This window comes from Muscardinus avellanarius (genome assembly GCF_963383645.1).
Source record: "Muscardinus avellanarius genome assembly, chromosome: 14".
In the NCBI taxonomy this organism is placed as follows: domain Eukaryota; kingdom Metazoa; phylum Chordata; class Mammalia; order Rodentia; family Gliridae; genus Muscardinus; species Muscardinus avellanarius.
Genome location: NC_137800.1, coordinates 68,073,926 through 68,097,582, shown reverse-complemented (window position 1 = coordinate 68,097,582; position 23,657 = coordinate 68,073,926). Strand labels below are relative to the sequence as shown.

At 38.0% G+C, this 23,657-nt stretch overlaps 1 pseudogene across 1 annotated transcript; it reads left to right on the top strand.

Moving 5' to 3' along the window:
- The first annotated feature begins 19,460 nt into the window (after positions 1–19,460).
- On the top strand, positions 19,461–19,999 carry LOC308273181 (large ribosomal subunit protein uL22-like; annotated as a pseudogene). The gene has a single exon. The product of its transcript is annotated as a large ribosomal subunit protein uL22-like (transcript).
- The last annotated feature ends 3,658 nt before the right edge of the window (positions 20,000–23,657 follow it).

Sequence of the window (23,657 nt, the reverse complement as noted above, 5' to 3'; positions counted from 1 at the left end):
CTTCCTTACCAATTTATGCTCTACTGAGGTGGTCAAAATTTTTTTTTCAATAATAATTACTACCCAGGAGCAATAGAGACTAGGAAGATTTGTGAAAATCTCAAACCCTTAAGTGTTGAAACATATTCCTAAGTGGGGTGCCGTGGGATGCTTTAGTTGTTTGGAGCTCAGTAAAAGGAGCCATGGAGAATCATTACACTTATCAGGTGTTGGGTATGTGTGGGGAGAGAGCGAGAGCGAGAGCATAATATCAAGGTAGAGCAGCATGGAAGACACGAAAGAGAAAGAAAAGTTTTGGGTAAAAAATTCCAGGAAATATTTATCATCCTTACAAATCTAGCTATACATTGACATCATCTCTATTCTGGAACACAGCCAATTAAAAAAATGTATATGATGCGCGTCTTACTCTCCTTTGGGATAACTTCCAAAAATTCAGTTGCAAATGATACGTGCAATTTAATGGTCTACGAATAAGGAAGAATATGTTAGCTATGTGGACTTAGAAACTGCTAGATATTATAGAACACAATGTTTATGGTTAATACAATTTTAAAAAAGAACATAATTATCATCTGCCAATGTGATTGCTAGAAAAAACAGAACAGGCACATACTTCCCTCACTGTATTATTATAAGTAGCACACATCTTTATAAGTAAATAAATTTTCATCTTATATATACATATCCATACATATTGGCTTTAAGATGCGTTTTAAAAGAAAGCATAGTGAGTAATGGCAGCATTCCGAAACTACCTTATTATCTGAAGGAAAGGTAAAATTATTAGATGAGTAGCGATTTAATTTACAAAGGAAAAAACAAACTTTAGATGAAAAAGAATTCAAATTTATGAAATCTTGAATATCTTACTAGAGGAGAACAGTGATTAAAGAAAGCACGCACTGATCTTTAGAAATGGGCAGACAGGCAGCCTCGGAGTAGAGTGGTGTCACCTCAAGATAGTCCGGCAGGCCTGGCTGCAGCCCCAGAGCCCACCTGTGCCCTCCAATGTGAAGACCTCCTTACAACCTGGACCTTCTAAGGAAGATGACAATGTGCGATGGAGCTGACACTGTAGCCGGCATCACCCATTTTTGACAGGTGTGAACAGAAAGCAAGTAAGAACAAGAAAAAAAGCAGCCGCCAGGTGACAGGCAGCACCTAGCCTGCTCTGCCTTTCATGTCTACTACTGAGTAAGTCAAAATGGTCAGACTTGACTTAATATTTATTATTTATGTGGTTCTGGGGATGGACCCATGGGCATTCTACCTCCGAGCTGTACCTTCAGTTCTTTTTTCTTTTTTTACTTTGAAAAGTAAAAAGGCTCTTGCTAAGTTGTTAGGGTCTCTCTGGATTGCTGAGGATGGCCTTGAACCTGCGATTCTTCTGTCTCAGCCTCTCAGGTTCCTGGGATTGCAGGTGTGCACCACCGTGCTTCATACTGTTCTTTCAATTCCTAATTAGTCTTGCATTTGTAAGCAAACAGAAAAATCATGAAACCCACCAATTTAGTAAGTTCCCAGAGGAGTTTACAGATATGCAATGTGACTGCTCACCTTCACTGCTACACCCCCTGCCCTATTTTTTTAATTCTTTATTTTTAAACTGGGTCTCACTGAGTTGCAAAGGGCCTCACTAAGTAGCTGAGGCTGTCCTCGAACCACGATCCTCCCGTATCAGCCTCCCAAATGCTGGGATTACAAGGCATGCGCCACCATGACCAGCTTATATTGCTTTTCTGATCCTAAAACCTCAGCTCCTCCTCTTTGCTCACTGCTGGTGATGGCCCAGCCTGATGATGATTAACCTTTGGAGGGTAGAGAAGCCACATCTGCTTTGAATTTCAGAGAGAGCGAGAGAAAGAGAGAGAAGGAGAGAGAGAGAGAGAGAGAGAGAGAGAGAGAGAGAGAGAGAGAGAGAGAGAGAGATTATGAATATTTGCTTAGTTTTCTAACCTAATGAGGCCTGAGGGCTAGGTAGGTAAAAAGGGCATCTTTAATATTATGAATATATAATGTGATGGCCTGGATTCTAAATGGCAGCGAAGTGAAATCTGGGACAGATATGAGAAGGGACCATGAAAAGATTTAGAAAAAAAATAGAAATAATTAGAGAAGTAGATAGAGCAGTTAAACTAACAGTGAGGGATGCAATTACATGTGAGGGAGGGGGTTTCCTTTAACTTCTCTGAGGTTATTCCAATAATTATGGGGAAAGAAAATGAACACAATGAATTTTACGCATTGTTATAGAAGCAGGAGTAGCTATTCTTACTAATAAAGGCACTTTTGAGGTAATGAGTGGCCCTTCTCCCTCCCCTTCTCTGTTTTCTCCTGGAAGCTGAGGATGCTAATCAGCTCTGTGGTCCTTGATAGACTTCACAGGTTGTCATCTCTCAAGGATGAAGATGAACTCTCAGGATGTTTATGTGACTATGTATCACACAGAGTTCCTTGGTAGTCAGGGACAGAAATGATTTCTGGCTAATTCTATGGGTGGTAGGAATAGGCAGAAACCAAGGTGCCCGGAAGCGTAAGAAGTTGGAAACTCAAGAATTTTTGTAGCAGGACCGTGTACCTGAGAAAGCCATGGTCACTGTGAAGAATACTTGCTAGGTATTCTTTTCATCTCCTCTTCATTATTCCAGATTCAAAGCCCTACGTGGAAGCGTTTGATTGGCCATGCTTAGGCCATCTGCCCGCCTCCCGGCTTTATCACAAGGTAGAAGAATTAGCTTCTGTCAACCTCTTGTGGCTCCTGTAGTTGAAGCCCTTCAAGACTACACATGGTGCCTGGGAAATAGCTATTAGTCAGAGGAAATGGATGTAAGACACAAAGACAAATAAACTGAACAAAAATCTGATAAATGTCCCCTGCAGTTCATATGTCCCAGATTATTTACTGATTATATCCGATTGTTAATGTAAATATAACTTAAAGGAAAATGGACTTCTATTTTCCTTTAAGTTATAAGTACATGCATGATTAGTTGGCTGTCACTCATGCACTAGTTTGCTTCGCATTGTGTATAGCACTAGAAATTCCATAGTAGCTTTTCATTTCCTTCTCTTCATTCACTGAAGAAAATATCGAACATGTTGCAGTTTCCGGGCATTATGCCAGGTGCAGGAAAAGTGGATGTGAACAGAACATACACAGAGGATCTCTATGTTCATGAAACATATCACATCAGTAAACTACATTGAGCGCAACTCAAGAGATTGATCAAGTTAATCTGACATGCTGGAAAAAAGCAGTGTTTTTTATATAAAAATTTTTGCATATATTTTATAAGTGGCATTTATTTACAGTTTATATGAATGTGTGTGTGCACGTGTGCGTCCTAATCCTGAATCCGAGGGACTGAATATTCCTAATCTAAAATTCCGAAACATTTTTAGCAGTGACATAGCACCTTGATTGGAAAGTTTTATGCCTGACACCAGTCAAAATGCAGGCATACTAAAAGTGTTGCATAAAAGCATCAAGTTATGTGTATGAGACGCATAAATACATTTCACATTTGGAATTGGATACCATTCCCAGGTTATATCATTAGGTTTATGCATATCCCTCCAAATCAGAGAGGATCTGGAATCTGAAACACTTCTGATCTCGAGCACTTTGTATAAGAGATACTCAGCCAGTATAACTGGGATTCTGGTTTAGCCAATTAAGTTTAGCTAGGTGCAGTTTAGGACTGAGGATCTGGGGACCAAAGTGCCCTAATAGGAACCCAGGTTTTCAGTGAAAAAGCTGGTAAGAGAGATCCTCTTGATTACAGCACAGTATTCACCAATCAGATTTTCCTGCCGTCTAATCCTCAGGCGTTTCCTCCTGGGTCTTAGAGAGGGGGCCTCTGAGTCAATACTGAGATCTTCAGTTGTTGGGGGCCTTGGGGCATGGCTCCCTGCTAAATGGAGGAGCAGCATGTTGTGGGCTGGGGTAGAAAACGAGCACATCCCTCCACTTGGCATTGCCCCTGGGACAGAGGATAGGCTGAGGTGTGAGCTCAGGGTCTGATCAGGACCAGAGAGAACACTAGAGAGAGCATGGTCTACAACAGGTCTCTGCAGAGATCACGCCGGAAGCAACTGCAGGCCCTTGAGTGGCCCAGGCAACAGCTCCAGAAGCAGTGGGAAGTGGTTTTCATTTGGCTTCGTGGACTGGAGGTGCTACAAGTGGGATCATGGTGGGTCCATAATTCTTTGTGGTCTGAAGAACATTATCGTGTGTGTACAAAGAATCCTTGACTATGGGTTGCAAAGCAGAAGGCCGTGCAAGAAAGTGGCATATGTTCCAAAGAGGCCAGAGGGGTGGATTATGTGCATATGTGATTTAAGATTCTTCCAGAAGACTTGAGGGTTTGTTTGAATTAAGGTTGTATCTGAGTTAGTGAATCCTGGATTAGGTTTATAATTGTGATCCTAAATTTGTCTTTTTACTGGCGGTGTCCAGGAGAAACACACAGGGACAAATTTTTGTAATAAAAATAAAATACAAGCACTTGCGTTAAGTGCATAATTTAAATTGGGTAAATATGTGAAGGTAACTGTTTCTCCCTATAGTATACATAGCCTAGATTATTTTAGAAACATTATTGTACAAAATTGTTTACATTGTTCCAATTTATAGCTGTGTTTTCTTTTTAAGATGGAAAACAGGTGTTATATAATTTTTTAGAACATTAAATTTTTTTTTTTTTGCTCTGAGACATTTCAACTATTATTAAGAAGAAGAAAATATATAGGAAAATCATTTGCTTTAGGTTTATTGAACTGACCTGGATTTGTGTCTTTAAATACCATTTGTCTCCAATGTGAGTTTAATCTCTTTCATTGATTTGGAAAGCTAAAAATAAGCACTCAGGAAAGCATTCTCCCTCCTGAAATATAAAAATATGTATATAGAAAATGCGTATATGTAAACCATTTGGTCATTTTACATATTTTTCTTTTTATATCCTTTTTTATTTTTAAAAGAAATACATTTCTAGATTAATGTAAAATTGGAGAAAGAGCGTTTTAATCAAATATTTGAGTTAGGGGAATATCAACAGGATTTTTTTTTGCGTGTGTGTGTGTAGTACTGGGGTTCCTGGAAGCTCTTTTACCTCCGGGCTACACTCCCAGACCTATTTTATACTTTTTTATTTTTGGAAACAGGGTCTCTTAAGCCAGCGCGGCTGGCTTTGAACCTGCGTGATCCTCCTGTCTCCACCTCCCAAGCGCGGGGATTACAAGCGTGTGCCACCACGCCCGGCTCAACAAGATTTTTAAAAATTATCTTTTTCTCAGAATGAGTTGCTTATTCATAGGTTATCAGACAGGAAGTCAGCAGAAAGTCTGTCTGTATCATTTTTGCTTGTTTGTTAGTGTTATAATTGAAGTCACTGGAACACTGGATAAATTCTTCAGCATAATTATTTTATATATAATTATATTTTATAAAAACTGGCATATGTAGCTGACCAAAGAAAAAAATCTTTGTAGAAATTATTTTAACATTTAACTACATCTTACTTTATTATTTCAGTTCATTGGTGACAGATTCATGCATGGCTTTTGTTCCAGTGAAATTTATGTACCTTTAACATAAAAATGTCTACATAGCGATTTCTATGATTGGCAAAAAGGATGCTTAAGAATGTTAGGATCATAGAAATGCTAGAACTGCAAATCATAGAACTAACTGTATAGAGGTTCAGCACTTTCCTTATACAAACTAGTTACTCAGTGACAAAACTGAGAGCAAATTTTCAGTTTTCTGACACAACCATGTAGTAAGTGTCTTAGCAGTTGGACAGGTTACTGAACGGTTTCCCTATATTCTCTAGAAGTTTTGCTATATTAATATGATTCCACATAAATTCCAAACTTCATTAGGCTGTTATTTTAGATAGAACCCCATAATTGCATGTTCTTTTTAAAAAATTATAGAAAAAAATCTATAACTTCAATATTTTTCAGTTTCTTTTAGATACTTCTGTTTTTAGTCAAAAGGAGTTCAATGAAAGAAAAAAAAATGTTTTTTTTAAGCTTCATCAGATCAATTGACCAAAAATCCTGTAAAAAATTAGGAAGTTGTGAACTCTTTGCTTCATGAGATTAAGTTTGTTCATACATTTCCAGATATGTTAGAGATTGGTTACTAATTTTACCTATACTAAATCTAGTAACCCATTATATGCATTGCTTTCATACTGAAATGTGCTTTCATGTGATGATAGCATTATTTCCTGAATGAAATCTCAAATGCAAATATTAAAAAATCCTAGATCCATGAGGAAGCCATGATTGTTGAATGAATAAAGACACAATCACAATCAGAAGGATCAGAGTTGTGGTTGAAAACTGGCGGGGTGGCATAGACCTGTAATCCGGTACTTGAAAGGCTGAGACAAAAGGAGCGCAGGTTCAAGGCCAGCCTCAGCAACTTAGGGAGGCCTTTAGTAACTTAGGAAGACCCTGTTTCAAAATAAAGCATAAATAGGGCGGAGGGTGTGGTTCAGAAGTAGTACACCCTAGGTTCAATCCTCAGTACCAAAACCAGAAACAAATATGAAAAAAAGAAAAAGAATATGATTGATGTTCAATATCAGGCAATTTTCTGATCTGGATCTGTGTGTATAAATTTATTCACATGTAGGATAAAGTTGCCTATATATAGCATTCATGTTCCTATCTTTATAGCTTCAAACTTTCTAGAAAGGAAAAAACCCTCTGACTTTGATATCCCTTTTGGAGGTCTTTTGAATATGAGGGGAAAAAAACCCCAATATATTTATACTTAACCTTTGCATTATCACAATTTACTTACATACTGCAAGTGTCTTCCTGTTCTGAAGTTAGGAACTCAGGGACAGGCTGCCACTCTTTGAGGATTCTAGGTCCAGCGGAGCACATGATACATTCCTGCCCTGAGGGACTGCAGGATAAAGCCCTGCAGCAATTATGTGCTCAACAGCACTCTGGTGGCTTGCAAGTTAGAGAGCTTCGTAATTTACCATCAGGGAAAGCCTTAGGGGAAGGAAGAATATGGCTCAATTAATTAGAACTTGTTAGCAAACTTCAAGTATTACCCTATTTAGATTTTCAAATCACTGATATCTCAAATACCCACAAGATTTGGAAAGGAAGTAAGAATAAGCAGTTAAGAGAGTTAATCCGGACAGCACACAACAGTTCTCAAATACTGCTTAGATAGTGGCAGACTGATTTCAGATTTCAGATTAGCCTTTCTGTAAAGCAGGAAAGGGAAAAGCAACCAAACTTCTCCATCTCCAACTTGCTGTTTTCAACTCTGTTGATACTTAAGGGTCTTTCATTTGGTTTCTGTGTGTGATTAATAATCTAGGGGACCACCTCTAGATTTGAAATTATATATATGTGTATATATATATATATATATATATATATATATATATATATATATATATATATCAGTACTGGGGATAGAACCCCCAGGGGCATTTTACCTCCTAACCATACCCCCAGACCTATTTTTTTTTTTTATTTTGAAACAAGGTCTCACTGAGTTACAAAGGGTCTCACTAAGTAGCTGAGGCAGTCTGAGAACCATGATCCTCCTGTCTTAGCTTTCCAACTGCTGGGATTACAATCATGCACCACCACGCCTGGCTTGAAATTATAATATTAATTATTTACCTATTGATGGTTATCTGGAACTTTATTATGAGTTTTGGCTTTTTATGTATTCATTGTATCTTCAAAGCTATTTTTAGTATTTAGAAAAATCAATGATTCTTCATTATTGTCTGATCGTTTTGCAAGTAATATCTTCTCTGTTCTAAAAGGTTTTCAGATACATCTCTAATGATTTTGTGGCAAGAAACTACATTGTCTTCAAATAATAATTATGCCACAAAAAACTTTTCAATAATATTTACATTTATTTTATTTTTGCCCTTGCTGCTTTAGCGAAGATTTCTAAGAGAATTCTGGATCATAGTAATAGTGGACTCAAGTCTAATTTGTGGGTTTTGTTATTAGGTTTTTTGTTGTTTTGTTTTGATATCTTGTATAGTGAATACTTAAGAAAACATTTTTTTTTTTTTGAGGGAATACTGGGAATTGAACCCAGGGGCATTCTACCTCCAAGCTACACTCCCAAGCCTTTTTTTTTTTTTAATTCTTTATTTTGAAACAGGGTCTCACTAAGTTGCAGAAGGCCTCACTAAGTAGCTGAGGCTGGTAATTAACCTTTTATCCTCCTGTCTCAGCCTCCCAAGCACTGAGAGTACAAACATGTGCCACCACATCTGGCTTTAGAATAACTTTTTATTACATTAATAAATATACTCATAAACTTAGTCACCTTTCATTTAAAAATATTTGTGTATAAACCTTATAAAAGCAGTTAGATATATTTAATATGGTAGACCATGTTTGAGTCTGACATAGTTCTTACTATCTTTTATGTTCTGGTATAGTTTCCTAATTTCTGCATTCATGTTAATATATTAATTTCACCCATTTGAAGTATTTGTGTTATTTTTTTTTTGTACTGGGGATTGAACCCTGAGAATTCTATCTTTACACCCCAAGCCCTTTTTTATTTATTTTATTTTGAAACAGGGCCTCACTTAATGTTGAGGGTCTCAATAAATTGCTGAGACTGGCCTTAAATACAATCTTCCTGTCCCAGCCTTCCAAACACTGGGTTTACAGGTGCACACTACCAGGCCCGGCCTGTATTAGGTTTCCAAAGTGGGGGAAACATGATGCTTTCTCGAAAGTATTTATAAAATTCATAGAACAAAATTAAATTTTAGTTTTCTAGGCTTGATTTCTCTTCAAAAAATAATGTTCAGGAAAATGCCATAGTCTGTAAAATGTTGGCATATAGCTATAGTCATAGGATATAAATTGTTTAGTTAGTTATTTAAATTATGTTCAGGTCTTGCACTTAGTTAATTTATAGTACCTTCTAGAAAATGTGATCATCGGTGAGAAAATCCTGAGCTGGAACAGGTGGACGCACAGGAAAAGGATAAAAATCAACCCAATAAAACCTGGAACAAGAGATAGAGGTGTTCAGATCTCCTTCCTCTCCAACTAAGGTCGCAGCTTTGAGAGGAAGTGATTGCCTCGTTGAGTCAAGATGCTTGGGTGATTTGTACTAACCTTCCTCTGGTGGGCAATTGCATTCTGACTTTTAAAGCCTCCAGGGAAGTGCATGGGTGCACACCAGAGAGTTTCCTGACCAAAGTTCATGTATGGTGTAATTTAAGTAAAAGCCCTGATTAGGTTCTGTGCTGTTCTGAGTTAAATGATACCGATACATGAGAAAAGGCAGAAGGCAAGTGGTGTTTTTCCCCCCAAGACATAAGAAAATAGCACGTGCAATGTATTAACTGATGCTGATTCTAAACACCAAACAGCTAGTGTTAGGGAGTTGGATATAAAACGAGAGTACAAAGAGTATTGGCAAGCATGATGCATTGATTTGATAGTCCACGAGTCACATTCAATTGTTTCAACATAGAACCATAGTCCTACATGTGTATCTACGTACGTAGATGTGATTGCCACATTCATCTGAATATCACAAAGAGTTAAATATCAGCCATATTAAAACCTATCGCATTTGTATTGCTAAATGCCCTACTTTGAATTTCTCAGTGGGTCTGTTAATTTTCCTATGAGATGATTTTGGATATACTCAAAGCATACTCTGAATGATTAAGATCCTTTTACAAATTTATCTTATTAGCAATCTAGCTTCTGGTGATATATACCCTATCCTAAAACCATACTGCATTATTAAATCCTGACGCCACACAATGAATTATGAGCAAAAGGAGCTTAGGATGGAGTCCATTGTGTCCAGATTTATAACAGATTCTATGAGCTTTACATCCCCACGTCTGCCTGCTTCCTTTTAATTTTTTACTTACCAGGGCTGGATAGGCTGATGGAAAAGAATAGTCATTTTTATCTTTGTCAGTAGCCTCTTATTGTACTTATAGACTAGCAAAATATAAGTTGCAAATAATAAGTAGTAAAAACTGCACCAGAGTTTTATTACAGCAATCGGGTTGAGAACCCGGGTGGAATCCTGCCTTTGAAGATACACAGCCCCACCCCTTCCTGGGTGCCTGAGCCTCTGTATCTGGCTCTGTCCTTTCTTCTCGTCACTTATTTCCAGCTAATAGATGATGAAATATGCGCATTTATTGTGTTTCTTCTTCCATTCACAAAGCTGTGTGAGAGAAGGGATTTTGGAGTGTTTTATTTTACTGATCTGGTCACCATAATACGCCCTCAACAAGTATCGTTGGAAAGAGTGAATGAATGGATTGGGCACGTCCTGTCAGCGACAGCTGCCACTGCTATAGTGCACTGGCAGTGTGACCCAAAACACGACTTGATCTGGGGCTAGTAAAGAAGCTTGAATTCCATGATCTACTTTGCTAAATTATAAGTTTAGGGGGCTGAGAAAAACTGAGAGTCATCAACTAAAAACATGTGCTTCCCAGCAGGGCATGGTGCTGCAGTCCTATAATCCCAGTACTTGGGAGGCTGAGAAGGTTCACGGCCAGCCTTAGCAATGTAGGGAGACCCTGCTTCAAAGTAAGTTAAAAAGCACTGGGGGTGTAGCTCAGAAGTAGAATGCCCCTGGGTTCAATTCCAGTACCAAAAAAAAAAAAAAAAAAATGCTTTCCAAACCTGTATAGCGTTGTGCCTTTTTAACCTGGAGATGCTTCTCCTTATGTAAGAAAAAATTCCTTTTCCCTGCATTTGTCTTATATTGGGATTGAGCCCAGGAGAACTCTACCTTTGAGCAATCCTTTTTATTTTTATTTTGAAACAGGGTTTTCTTAGGTTGATGAGGCTCTCTCCAAATAGCTGAGGTTGGCTTTGAACCTAAAATACGTCAATCTTACCCTCCCAAGTACTGAGATTTCTGGTGTGAGCCACCACACCTGGCTTTTCTTGCATTTTTTTTACTTTGTTGATTCCCAACCATGAACCTACTTCAGGCACAGTTCCTTCGGAAAGTCGTCTCTGAAGCCTCATCCACTGGAGGTGAATGCTGTAGAGTAGATGCGAGATTGTGTTGTTTTGGGAATGATGAGAAGAAAAAAAATTTTTTGAAGGTTTGCACATGTTCAGCACAGCTGCAATTATTTTTTGTTCTGAATATTTTTGACCCATGGTTAGATGCTCCCCCTGCATGCTTCTACAAAGCTCTGTTATTCACCACGGCCTTGATTCCTACTAGGTTGCACTTGCTTAGCTTCCTGTTCTCTCAGCAGGCTGTGCTCCCAAGGCAGGGCCTGGTGCTTTCGTCTTTTTGGTGTTTAAATCAACACATAGTATTTGATTCCTAGATGTTTGTTACTGAAAGAGAAGTGGAGGAGGAAGATCGTGAAGGAAAGGAGAGAAAGGAGAGGAATGGAAAGAAAGAGAAGAATAAGAGGAAATCAAAAGGTGTATCTTGCTGCTCCTTCTAATCAAGAAAGAAGAGGTAGCCACGGGTAGCAATGGAAGGATTTGCATACTGCGATAGGTTTCCGAGGGAGGTTTACTTAACTGATGAACCCATGTCCTGTCATGAGCACTGTGTGTGCCCCCTCCAGGCTAGCACAGCAGTGCTGCTGAGAGCAAAGGGACGCCATCTTTGTCCACACAGAGCTTGTATTTTAGTGGGCGAGATGACCAGAGAGTGATACTATAAACTCAGCAGAGCAATACATCCCACAATGTCAAACGTAGTAGGACATGCATATAAATTGTAAAAATAGATGACGTTTATAACTATGTCATATAATACAGAATTTGGGGATGGGTGAAAGGAACCAGTACTAGGACTGCCAAGGTCTGTCTCCTGGGACAGACAAGAAAGCTCAGAGTTATAAAATGTTCTAAGCCGGGCGTGGTGGCGTACACTTGTAGTCCCAGCATTTGGGAGGCCGAGACAGGAAGATCCGGGTTTGCAGACAGCCTCAGCTACTTAGTGAGGCCCTTTGCAACTCAGTGAAGACTCTTTCTCAAAATAAATAATTATAGCCGGGCGTGGTGGTGCATGCTTGTAATCCCCGTGCTTGGGAGGCGGAGACAGGAGGATCGCGCAGGTTCGAAGCCAGCCGCTTTCTCTGGCTTAAGAGACCCTGTTTCCAAATAAAAATATAAAAATAGGTCTGGGAGTGTAGCCCGGAGGTAGAAGGGCTTCCAGGAACTCCAGTACCTCCAAAAAGAAAATAATAAAATAGGGCTGGGGGGTGTCATTTGGAGGTAGAATGCCTCTGGGTTGTATCCACAGTACCACATAAATAAATAAATAAATAAATAAATAAATAAATAAATAAATAAAATATTCTATGTGGCATCCCAGAATACGAAATAAAAATGAAATTACTCCTGGAGGGCATGTAACTCACGCCTGTTCTCTGCCAACACAGATGCAGGAGGAATGTTTTTTGTAGACTTCAAGGGGCCTCCTCTTCCAGTTGTGTTGCAAGCTTGGGTCTCTGAAAAGACACGCAGCAGTTTGGACAGCTCCCAGTGTGTAGCTCTCCTTCACACAGCTCTGGGCAGGACCCCACATCTCAACTGACAAGGAAGAAAAACCTCAAAACCAAGTACAGTTATCCTTCGGTATTTGAGAAAGCTTACTTATACCATCTCCCCCCACATACCCAAATCCATGGATGTGCAGGACTTTTATATAAAATGTGTGGTATTGGTGTAAAACCTAAGCATATCCTCTCATATGATTTAAATAATCTCTTGATTATTTATATTACATAGTACAATGTAAATACTATGTAAATTGTTGTATCCTCTAGGGAATAATGACAAGGAAACAGTTGCTACATATTCAGTACAGATGCAACTACTTTGGGATCTGAATACTTTTGATCCCTGGTTGATTGAATCTTGTAGGCACTGAATTCACAAATACAGAGAGCCAACTACACACTTTTCTAGACTTTTAGTTAAAAAGGATTCAACTTGGCCTCACTTTCCAAGATCTTGATGATCTTGAAATTCTTTGATAGTAAAGAATTTGAATTGTGTAAAGAAAAGGGTAAGTTTCCAGGATATGGGTACCAACAGATAATTGATGCTGGCATTGTAATAATAATAATAAGAAATATGAAACCATCTTTGCTTTAATATAGGTGAATGACTTTGCCAGACTGTGAAAGAGAATACTGAGAATATCACAATGCTTTGCGGCAGAGGAAAACATACACAATCCCAGTGAATGAGGAAAATTGGCTGCGTTATTGTTAGACTATTACATACCTCCACGGCCCAAACCAGCCTAGTAGTTGTCGACAGATAAAGCAACAAGTGAAGTTTATCTTTTTCTTTATTGAATGCTCATGACAAAGCAGATTTTGAGTTCTTGTACTTACTATAGTGGTGGAATAGAGAAAACTTAGGTTCATATCAAAATTTCTTTTTCCTTGAAAAAGGAGCTGCTGTTTAATTACTTTTAATCCTAAAGTAAACATGCCCTGGAGTATCACCGTGTACCTGCTGTGGATTCACCTTTTGCTAGGAACCACACGCTCAATATCGCATCTTCTATTCTACAATGGGTTTTTCTTCCCCTGTGCGGTGTTGGAGGCCACTTGAATCACTGTCAGAGAGGGCCACATTTTGCTCAATGCAAATGACTAACAACAGACATATCCATTTAAGTCTGCAGGAAGAATAAAACTTGGTTTAGAAAACTCAGAGGAGATCTTTCCCTGCGTTACCAAGTCGAGCTCCATGCTACAGTTTGAATATTAAGATAAGGACAAAATAAGTGGAAATGTGCAGAGAGAACCTTTGGGTTGTGATGCTGAGATTATCAGTAGTGGTGAATGAAGTTTCTTATAAATCATTTGTATCTCCCCTTCACTTTACTTGGCATTAAAAAGACCTGAAGCAAACAAGGTTTGATGGTCCATGCCTATAATCTCAGCACTTGGGGGTTGAGACAGGAGGATAGCAGGTTTCAGGCCAGTCTTAGCAACTTAGTGAAGCCCTCAGAAGCTTAGTAAGACCTTGTTTCAAGTAGTTAAAAATATAATATGGAAGGAGGAGGTGTTTCTCAGAGGCAGAACACACTTGGGTTCAGTCCCCAATAACATACAGATACACACACACACACACACACACACACACACACACACACACACTGAAACAGGCTTCTCTTCTTTCTTATTCTTTCCTCCTTTTTCATTTTCTTCCCTCCATTTCTTTCTTTTTTTTCTTTTTACTCATCTATTGACATTGAAATTTTGTGTTGGGTTCTAATGACTAAGATAGTAACCATGCAGTTGGCTACAGAATTCTGGATACAACATGATATACTTAGTGAAATACAAATCAATAAAACAGAATCATTTGTAAATTATACACATTCTTAGACTCCAAAAATGTTCATTTCTTTCAGTATATCATTAAAATAGATTTTCTTAAGTTTATTATTATGATTATTATTTTTATTCTGAAGTCTACATTTGATCATTTTCTCATTAACTTTTTAGCAACAGAAAGATAGCGTGAACTTGCTTCTTGAATTACCTTTTCTGACCTTTTGCAAGATGATAATTACAAAAAAAGTGAGGCCTGAAAAACTTGTAAAAAAATTAAGCTTATAAAGTAGCAAAAACGGTCCCGCCATGCTGGTGTCGATTTCAAAATTAACATTTGGTTCATGTGCTTCTAATAATCACTGACCCTTACCTCGTGTACTTTCCACAGGAAATGAATACGGCAGAAATTACTTTGACCCACTGATGGATGAGGAAATAAACCCAAGGCGGTGTGGGATGGAGGTCAGTAGAGAGGGTGAGCTAGAATTAAGTATGTAATTTTTGTGTCAGAATATTCTTTTCCATTCATGAAAATGAGGTGACAGAGATCACATATGCAGTTCTGTCTAGATTTTGCAGCTTACAATTTAAATGGTAAGTTTTAACCACAAACAACATGATGGGCAGCCAAGGTAATTTTTGATCAAGGACAGCAAGCTAGTCAGATAAAGGAAGCATCCATCTGCTTTCATTGTCTGCTACTGTGAGTAGTTTGGTGCCATTAAAAGGCCCACGTTATGTGTCTGAGGGGCATTGTCACTTGGCAAATTCATCTTTGCTCTTTGAATTTAAAATGCGCATTCTTTGGTAAAGTGCACAGAACACATGCAACTCCCCTACACGGCAACTATTGAATTCCTTTCACTGAATGTATGAGACCACCACTTAACTTTCGAGCCATGAAGTTGCAGAGGTATGAGCATCTCTTCTGTGATCTTGAATCTAGTTATGCTTAAAAAATAACAATTCAGGATTATTCCTTAGGTGTCAGCCACTGTGCATATTTAGAGTGCACAAAACAGTCTAAGGTTTATGAAGATCATCGGTGAGATGATGGCTATCACAAAGTTCCTCTAAACCATTCACAAGCCAGAAAAGCATACTCCTCTGCAAGGTACCAGGCATTAGATCTGCACTTTTTAATGAAAGTCAGGGCTAAATTCTCCTTAGCACTGTTATATTCCAAGTAGAATGCTAAGATTCTTTTATGAAACAGTCTTCAAAGTATGTAAGCTTACTTTTTAATATATCTCTATTGGCATATTGTAATCACACATCACAGTGAGGATTAGAGTGAGGCCATAAATGCACACAGCACTTGGTGAGCCTCACCCGGCGTCCACCCAACTCTTCCCCTTCCCTGTATGTGATATTGAGATTAGCACTGATAACTTCATATATATACATAGCATCATTCAGAGTGTTTCCTTCATCTGGTCTTTCTTATCCCATTCTCCCTCCAATTAGACCCCTCCATCATTCCCTGGGGGTTCTCCTCCTTTATCTAGAGTCCTTCTTGTATCCCAGTTTCTCCCTAACTTCCACATATCAGAGAGAACATTTGACCCTTGACTTTTTGAGACTAGCTGATCTCACTTAGCAGAATATTCTCTAGTTCCACCCATTTTTCTGCAAATGACATAATTTTGTTCTTCTTTCTGGTTTAGTAGAACTCTGTTGTGTGTATATCCTGTTTCATAACCCATTCATCTGCTGATGGATACCTCTGCTAGTTTGGCAATTGTGAATTTTGCTGCCATGAACATGGATAGAGATGTATCACTGTAATATTCTGACTTCAATTCATTTGAAAAGATACCCAAGAATGGTACAGCTGGGCCACATGATGGTTTTATTCCTAGTCTTTTGAAGAACCTTTAAAATGGTTTCCTTAGTGGCTAAAATAATTTGCAATCCCACCAACAGTGGATAAGGGTTCCAATTTTACCACATCTTTGCCAGCATGTATTTTTATTCGTACAGTTGACGATTGCCATTCTAACTAAAGTTAGATGGAATCTCGGTGTAATTTTGATTGGCATCTCCTTGGTTGCTAATAATGTTGAACATTTTTCATATATTTATTGGCCATTTGTATTTATTTCTTGAGAAATGTCTATTCAGTTGCCAAAAGAAATACAAATGGCCAATAAATAATATTAAGATGAAAAAACAAGCTCTATGAAATTTAGTATCTTTCCAAAATTCACAGAGGTCTGGCAAACATAGTTTGGCATGCAGGTTCTTAATTACCTTTGACACTCTTAGTTGTTTTTTCCCTAAAGAGTTGTGTTGACCCATTAGGTCCTTCTAATCTCCTCTTTAAGAACTTTTCAAAGAGAAAGGGAGCAGGTTAATCCAAATTGTTGAATTTGAATTTGAATGGGTCCTTCTCTTGCCTTCACTTCCTGTGTTGTGGGCACCTGTGTGCCTCTCTAGGAATGAGTCTTCCTGGTACACCATCCATAGGGAGGCTGCTCAGCGGTTGGCCTTCTCAAAGAACCAGAACCTTTAGCAATCATCCATTATGTCCTGCTCACTTAAGTTCCTCTTATACATCTCCCGAATTATTTGTAATTTATCGCTTCATGGTGGAAAGAAAAATCTCAGTTCGGGTTGATGGAGTCCAGACTATTGAAAAATAAGGTAATTCATACAACTACTAGAGTTAGCAGCGATGGGATGGCTACCCTTTCCTGAATGTCTACTCTGTGTCCGGCATGAAGCTAAGTGTTTTATGCATTGTTATCTTGTTAAACCTCACAACTATCCTGTTTTTCAGGGATGAAGATTAAAATTGAGAGTCTAAGACACTGCCCCTAGTTGACAGAGTTAAGTGGTGCTGAGATTTGGAGGCAGGGTTAGCCTTTACCAAACCTGTGCCATGATATCTTTCTAAAGATAGCTTCTTATTTTAATCCCACTGAAACTATTGTTACCTCTGCAGAGAATTCCTTATCTATGCATCTCATGTGGTTCATGGTTACCTTCCAAATAAGAATCTTTTATGAGACATATATAAGGTTTATACATTTTGCAATGGTCCCACTCAGAGTTGTAAAGACTCGGGCAAAGCTAAAGCAAAGGCCAGCTTCTCTAATGCAGAATCTACAAATTGTATTCTAGGAATGGCCCCTCCCTTCTTTCCCTGAGTATTGGAGGTGTTAGAAGACCTATGCTCGTTCTTGGCATGAAAAGAAAATGTAAAGGTCAACTGATATTAAAAAAAAAAAAGCCATCTGGAGTGTACAAGGAACAGAAGTTGTTAACATTGTAGCCTTTTTCTGACACACTCACAAACAGGACATTGGTCCCAGCAGCCTCAGCTTTCCTGGGTAGTCACTCCAAGTCTGTGAGTATAGACTGCAGTGTTTTTTTTTTTTTTTATCCCAACACTGATGTTCAAGGACTCTCAAGTGTGGACAAAATGGGGAGACCTAGAATTCTTAGGAAGCTTTAATGTGGAGAATAAGGATCTCAGAAAGGCTCTTCTAGAATACATGGTAGAGTTTCAGATGTGCCTTGCAGATTTAACTATCACCTTCAGAGTTGGTTCACCCATGGGTAGAAAAAATGCTAAGTAATAAGCATATATGAACTGTATTAAAACCAGCACAGTAAATGTGCAAATGCAGTTTAGCTGCTTACCGTGGGAAAGGAAACATGTCTGATGTATTGATGTACATATGTGCACTTTAATTCTAAGATGATCATACAACTTGTTTTGTTTATGTTTGGTAGTGTCTCGTGTTATAAGATATAGCCACATTTCTCTACTGGAAACTGAACTCAGGGATATGAGAATTTTAGGCAAGTTCTTTTCAACTGAGCTACACCTCTAGTCCTAGAAGACTTTGAAAAACGTCTTCTGAAATGATATTTTTAGAGTTAGTGAATGGGGTGGGAATTGGGTAAGGGCTAATTGGGTGATGTGTGCATGTATGTCTCCACCATCTTGTACCCCATTAAGTTGTATGACTACAATGCACCAATAAAAATTAGAGAAAAAGAATGTCTTGTTTTTGCAGACTTCTTTGTTTTAAATTCACAAAGAGCTAATTATCCTGTAATATATAAAAGAATATAAAACCACCAAAGTTTGTATATAGGTATACCATGTATATATACAAAGTAAAACATATGCTATATAGAGAGTAGCTAATAGAAAACATCCATTCATGTTGGCCAAACACTTGGATGTTCTATTTTAGGATTTGACAAACCATAATGGCTTATTCTGAAATAATTCTTAAGTAATAGATGTCATAATCCATGATTATTAGATCCTTTTTACTGGAGAAATATTTTACTATTATAGCTGTGCAATATACATATAAACTAACTGTTCTAATTATCATTGATTTACACAAAATTATTTTTCAAAACAAGGCACCATATTGAGTAGAATTTGTTTCTATGAACCATAGTATAACTAAATAACAATGATGATTAAACATTTCTTTTTGTAATTACATTTCAATACCTATAAATTAACTGATGAGAAAGTTATCATTTATATGTTCTTTTAACACCCCTACAAGGTAATGATATAATTCTCTATAATTGATTAATGAAGCCCTTTGATGAGCATGGACAAAGAGAATACCAAGTAAAAGACCAATTATTTTCAATCTTTGATATTATTATTAGTGCTAAATTGGTTGACACGGTTTCTTGCAAATGCTAACCTGTCTTTTTAAAAGTATAACATTTCATTGGTGGCCTATGTGTGCTTTTGATGATGGCAAATATTTCAGTGTAACTAAAATTTTTTGGGAAAGTAATTATGGCATGATTTTCTACAATTGCCTATAATTTTTAAGCCTGAATGTCAAAGATTATTTAAGGCAGAATCCTTCTTGGTATATGGCATATTTGGATTCACTAATTTATGAAGCTACATGACACTCCTTTTAAAGATTGCATCTCAGCCTTTAAACAAATGCTTTGGTGTGGTAGAAGGCAAGAAATATATTGTTCTCAACCTTAGCATGAGCATTCGCCTTACAAATGCCTCCTTCAAATAAGAAAGAATGATTGGGGTTCTCATGAATTTTCCCAGTAGTCTCCACTTTTCCTCTTCCTATAAGTGGCCTAAGGTAATCTGTGAAAATGAATCACTACTCTCTTGACTCTCCCAAATCCCACAAAAACATGTAAATTAAGAGGTCCAAATCTTTGTTCTCATTTAAGAACACCTGTGAAACTGCCCGGGGCCATCAAGGGCATGCACATCTCTGAAAAGCCATCAAGTATTTGAAATTTATCACTTTGCGGAAGCAGTGTGTATCATTACAATGGTGGAGATGGTGGATGTGCCCAGGCCAAACATTGGGGCTGGACACCAGATGGTCGCCCCAAAACAGTGCTGAGTTTTTGCTGCACATCCTTAAAAATACAGAAATTAATGCTGGAAATAAGGGTTTAGATGTCGATTCCCTGGTCATTGAACCTAACCAGGCGAAGAAGACACATAGAGCTCATGATTGGGTTAACTCATAGAGGACCTTCCTGCCACAGTGAGGTGGTTCTCGCTGACAAGGAGATGTGTTCCTAAGCCAGGAGAGGAAGTTGCACAAAAGACAAAGATACCCGAGAAGAAACTGAACAAACAAAAACTTATGGTATGGGAAAAATTCAGCATAAAATGAATGCAAACCAAAAATTTTTTTAAGAAGAAAAAATATTAGCCGGGCGTGGTGGTGCACGCTTGTAATCCCAGCATTTGGGAGGCTGAGACAGGAGGATCGCGCTTTGAGGACAGCCTCGGCTACTTAGTTAAGACCTCTGCAACTCAGTGAGACCCGGTTTCAAAATAAAGAATAAAAAGAATAGGTTTGGGGTATAGCTCAGAGGTAGAATGTCCCTGGATACCATCCTCAGTACTGCAAAATAAACAAGTAAACGAATGAATGAATAAATAAATAAGAAATTTAAAGGTAAGCTTTTAGAAACTGAATTAATTCCAAGTTCTTAGTTTAACACATAAATTAATGTCAGAATCATATTATAACTTTTTGAAAGCATTAAGTGAAAGTTTTCTGTATAAATGTAGTTGATTCATGGAAAATCATTCTACTGTTTTTTTTTTTACAGTGTGTGTTTAGTTCTCAATATTTTGTCTTTCTTATTAAAATAACTTCTTAAAGTACAAGAGGAAAAGGGGCCTATCATGATTGATTTTTCTCCTAGTTACAACTGCTTATTTCTATTGAATTTATGTCCAGGCTTCACCATTTACTAGAGGTGTGGCCTTGGATGAACTGACTAATCTTTCTTTTCCATTTCTTCCAAATGGGCATATAATACCTGCCACATTAAGTAAGTATGAGGACTAAAATATTAGTACTTGAACAGATACAAAAAGTACAGTCCTGGAACAATAAAAATGCTAATGCTAATGATGAAAATACTAATCCTAGATAAACTCTTGAATGTTTATAAGGTGTTTGGTGCTATCCTAAATATTTTTCTAAATAAGGTAAACTTTAACTTATTTAAAACTCATAACGAGCTGGACGTGGTGGCGCACGCTTGTAATCCCAGCATTTGGGAGGCTGAGACCTGGAGGATCACGGTTTGCGGACAGCCTCCGCTACTTTGTGAGGTCCTCTGCAACTCAGTGAGACCCGGTTTCAAAATAAAGAATAAAATTAGGGCAGAGGGTGTGGCTCGGAGGTCAAATGCCCCTGGGTTCCATCCCCAGACCTGAAAAAAAAAAAAAAAAACAAAAAAAACCTCATAATGATTCTAAAGTTTAGTTCCCATTTATAGAATAGTAACTTCTCTAAATGTTATGCCCTTCTGAGTACACCTCTCCTTTCTGTCTCTGGTATAAATTCGTGTAGCCAACCTTTTCTTTCTTTCTGCATGAATAAACAAAGAAAACTTATTTTTCAGGCCAGCTCTGTTCTCATTTTGAAGGATCCAAAATTCAGATGGTATATTAGAATTGTGCAGAGGAACAGAATACAAATAGAACAAGTACACACACACACACACACACACACACACACACACACACACACTTAAAGGAAAGATGTGGGCACAGTGGTAATGACCGCAAGTCTGAAATCCTGAGGGAAGACTGGCAGCCCGAGGATCAGAGAAGACTTGATATGAAATCCAAGCAGGTTTTGACGCACAGACTTAAATCTTTTCTTCCAGGGCAACAGACCAGAACTCATTTAGGAGTTGACTTACAGTCTTGAGACCAAGCAGGCTCTCTACCGTGGTCTGAGAACAAGCCTTTCTTCTTCAGTAAACCTGAGTGTCTTCAACCAAATGAGGCTTGCATGGATTATGAAGAGTAATTTGCTTTACTCATAGTCTACTGATTTAAATATCACTCATATCTAAAATATATCTCCACATCAACATGTGGAGGGGTGTTTGGCCAAACAGCTGGGCATCACAGTTTAAGCAGAGCTGACATACAAAATTAAACATCACAGAGTTATGCTGAAGTCAGGCCTCTAGATGCTCTGTCTCATTTCTGAGTTAGCAAATGCTTATTAGATGCTTGCCGTTGAATAAAGACTGTTGTGCCTACTATTTCCTTTTTGTTTTGACAGCTTTTTTTTTTTTTTTCGCCTTTGAAACCACCCAAGTCATGTATTTATAGAGAGTAACTGTAACTGACAGGTCTTCCAAAATTATTTATGGGCTTACAAAAGTCTCGTAGAATTTATTGGATCATCAGGCATTTGCCAACTATTTTATACATGAGGATAAAACTGATCCTAAGAAGTATAAATAATTATGCAAAGTAATCCAGCGTACCGGTGAGCAAAGAAGGCAGCCAGCTATTCTCTGGAACCAGAGCTCAGTGTTCTTTTTAGTAACTGTCTGCATTTCCTTCCTGTTAAGGAAGCTCCTTTCCATTAATTCATGTTAAAACTCTCACATTGGAGACATGGAAAATTCCATATTATACTTTCCAGCATTTTTTAAAGCCTGAAAGAGGGATTATTTTATATTTCCAGCATGCATCTGGCTAGATGAATACATACCTTTTATAGATGATACTGTTTTCAGGTGATATATATATATAGAGAGAGAGAAGTAAAGTGCACATTGGATTTATATAAATGCTGGCATCTCTATGCAAATAAACAAGGTAGCCTACATAAAGTGCCTCTGTGTGTGTAGAGCTGAGGAACTGTTCTTGGGGATCTTAACTTGGGGAAATGAACCAAAGAGTTCTGGCTTCTCTTACATCTCTTCATCTCCCAGACTGGTTTAAGCATCACAACAAGCAAGTGGTACACTGTTGAAGCAAACAGCATGCAATATTAATGCACAGCAAAGCACGGTATCCACATTTGAGGATATATTTATTAAGTGGGAAAGCGGCTTTCACCCACGGCGCAACTTTCCTCACTTGTAAACATTACGGTATGAATAAAGTTTATTGTTGTTGTTGTTTCCTAATCTTAAAACCTCTGGGCTTTGGAGTTTTCTATATATATTAAACAGAAAATAATCTGACAAGTTGTAGCTTATGAGAAAAAAAACACCAAAGATTACTTACCCTTAAAATAAAGGGGCCAGTTTACTGTGTGGTCAGTCAATGTTGGAATAACAAAGGTGAGTGGAATTTTCTGTGGCCTTCTTGGGTATACAGATCGGGGCATCGAGGAGGAGGCTTCAGAGTTGGAAGCATCTGAGTTCCAGAAGAGACTTGGGATCCACCCAGAGGTGGCCAGAGCCACCCCTGCTTACACGGAGGAGTCTGAAAGACGTGCTTGGAAATACTTGGTTCTGCTCCAGAGCTCTTTATTAGGAAAGGCCAGCATTAAAACTGTATCAGAAAATGTCAGAGGATGTCTTTTGAAAATGACAAAATGAAATAGCAGTCCTACAGGTTGTCTGTCTTCTAATTTTGCTTCCTAAAAAACCCTTCCTAGAACATGTGATTTGGGATCCCATTGAGCCCTCCCTTTAGTTTTCATAAACATTTTACTAGAAGCTTCCCTCATTATCACCACCTATCCTGACTCTGGAATAATTTAGTTTCACTTCATCTTTGTGTGTGTGTGTGTGTGTGTGTGTGTGTGTGTGTGTGTGTGTGTGATAGTGCTCATTACTAGCATACCATAAACTATCTATAATAAAATCCTAAGTTGCATAAACTCATTTGGATAAAATCAAGAAACTACTTGGACTTATTTGCACAAGCATCATTGTACGATGTGTATATTTTGATATTTGTAAAACTACCATTTAGGAAATTTAACTTAGAGATTATGGTTGTTCTGATTGCTGAATCTGTACTTTCTGTTTATGTGTAATGCTGTACTTGGCGAT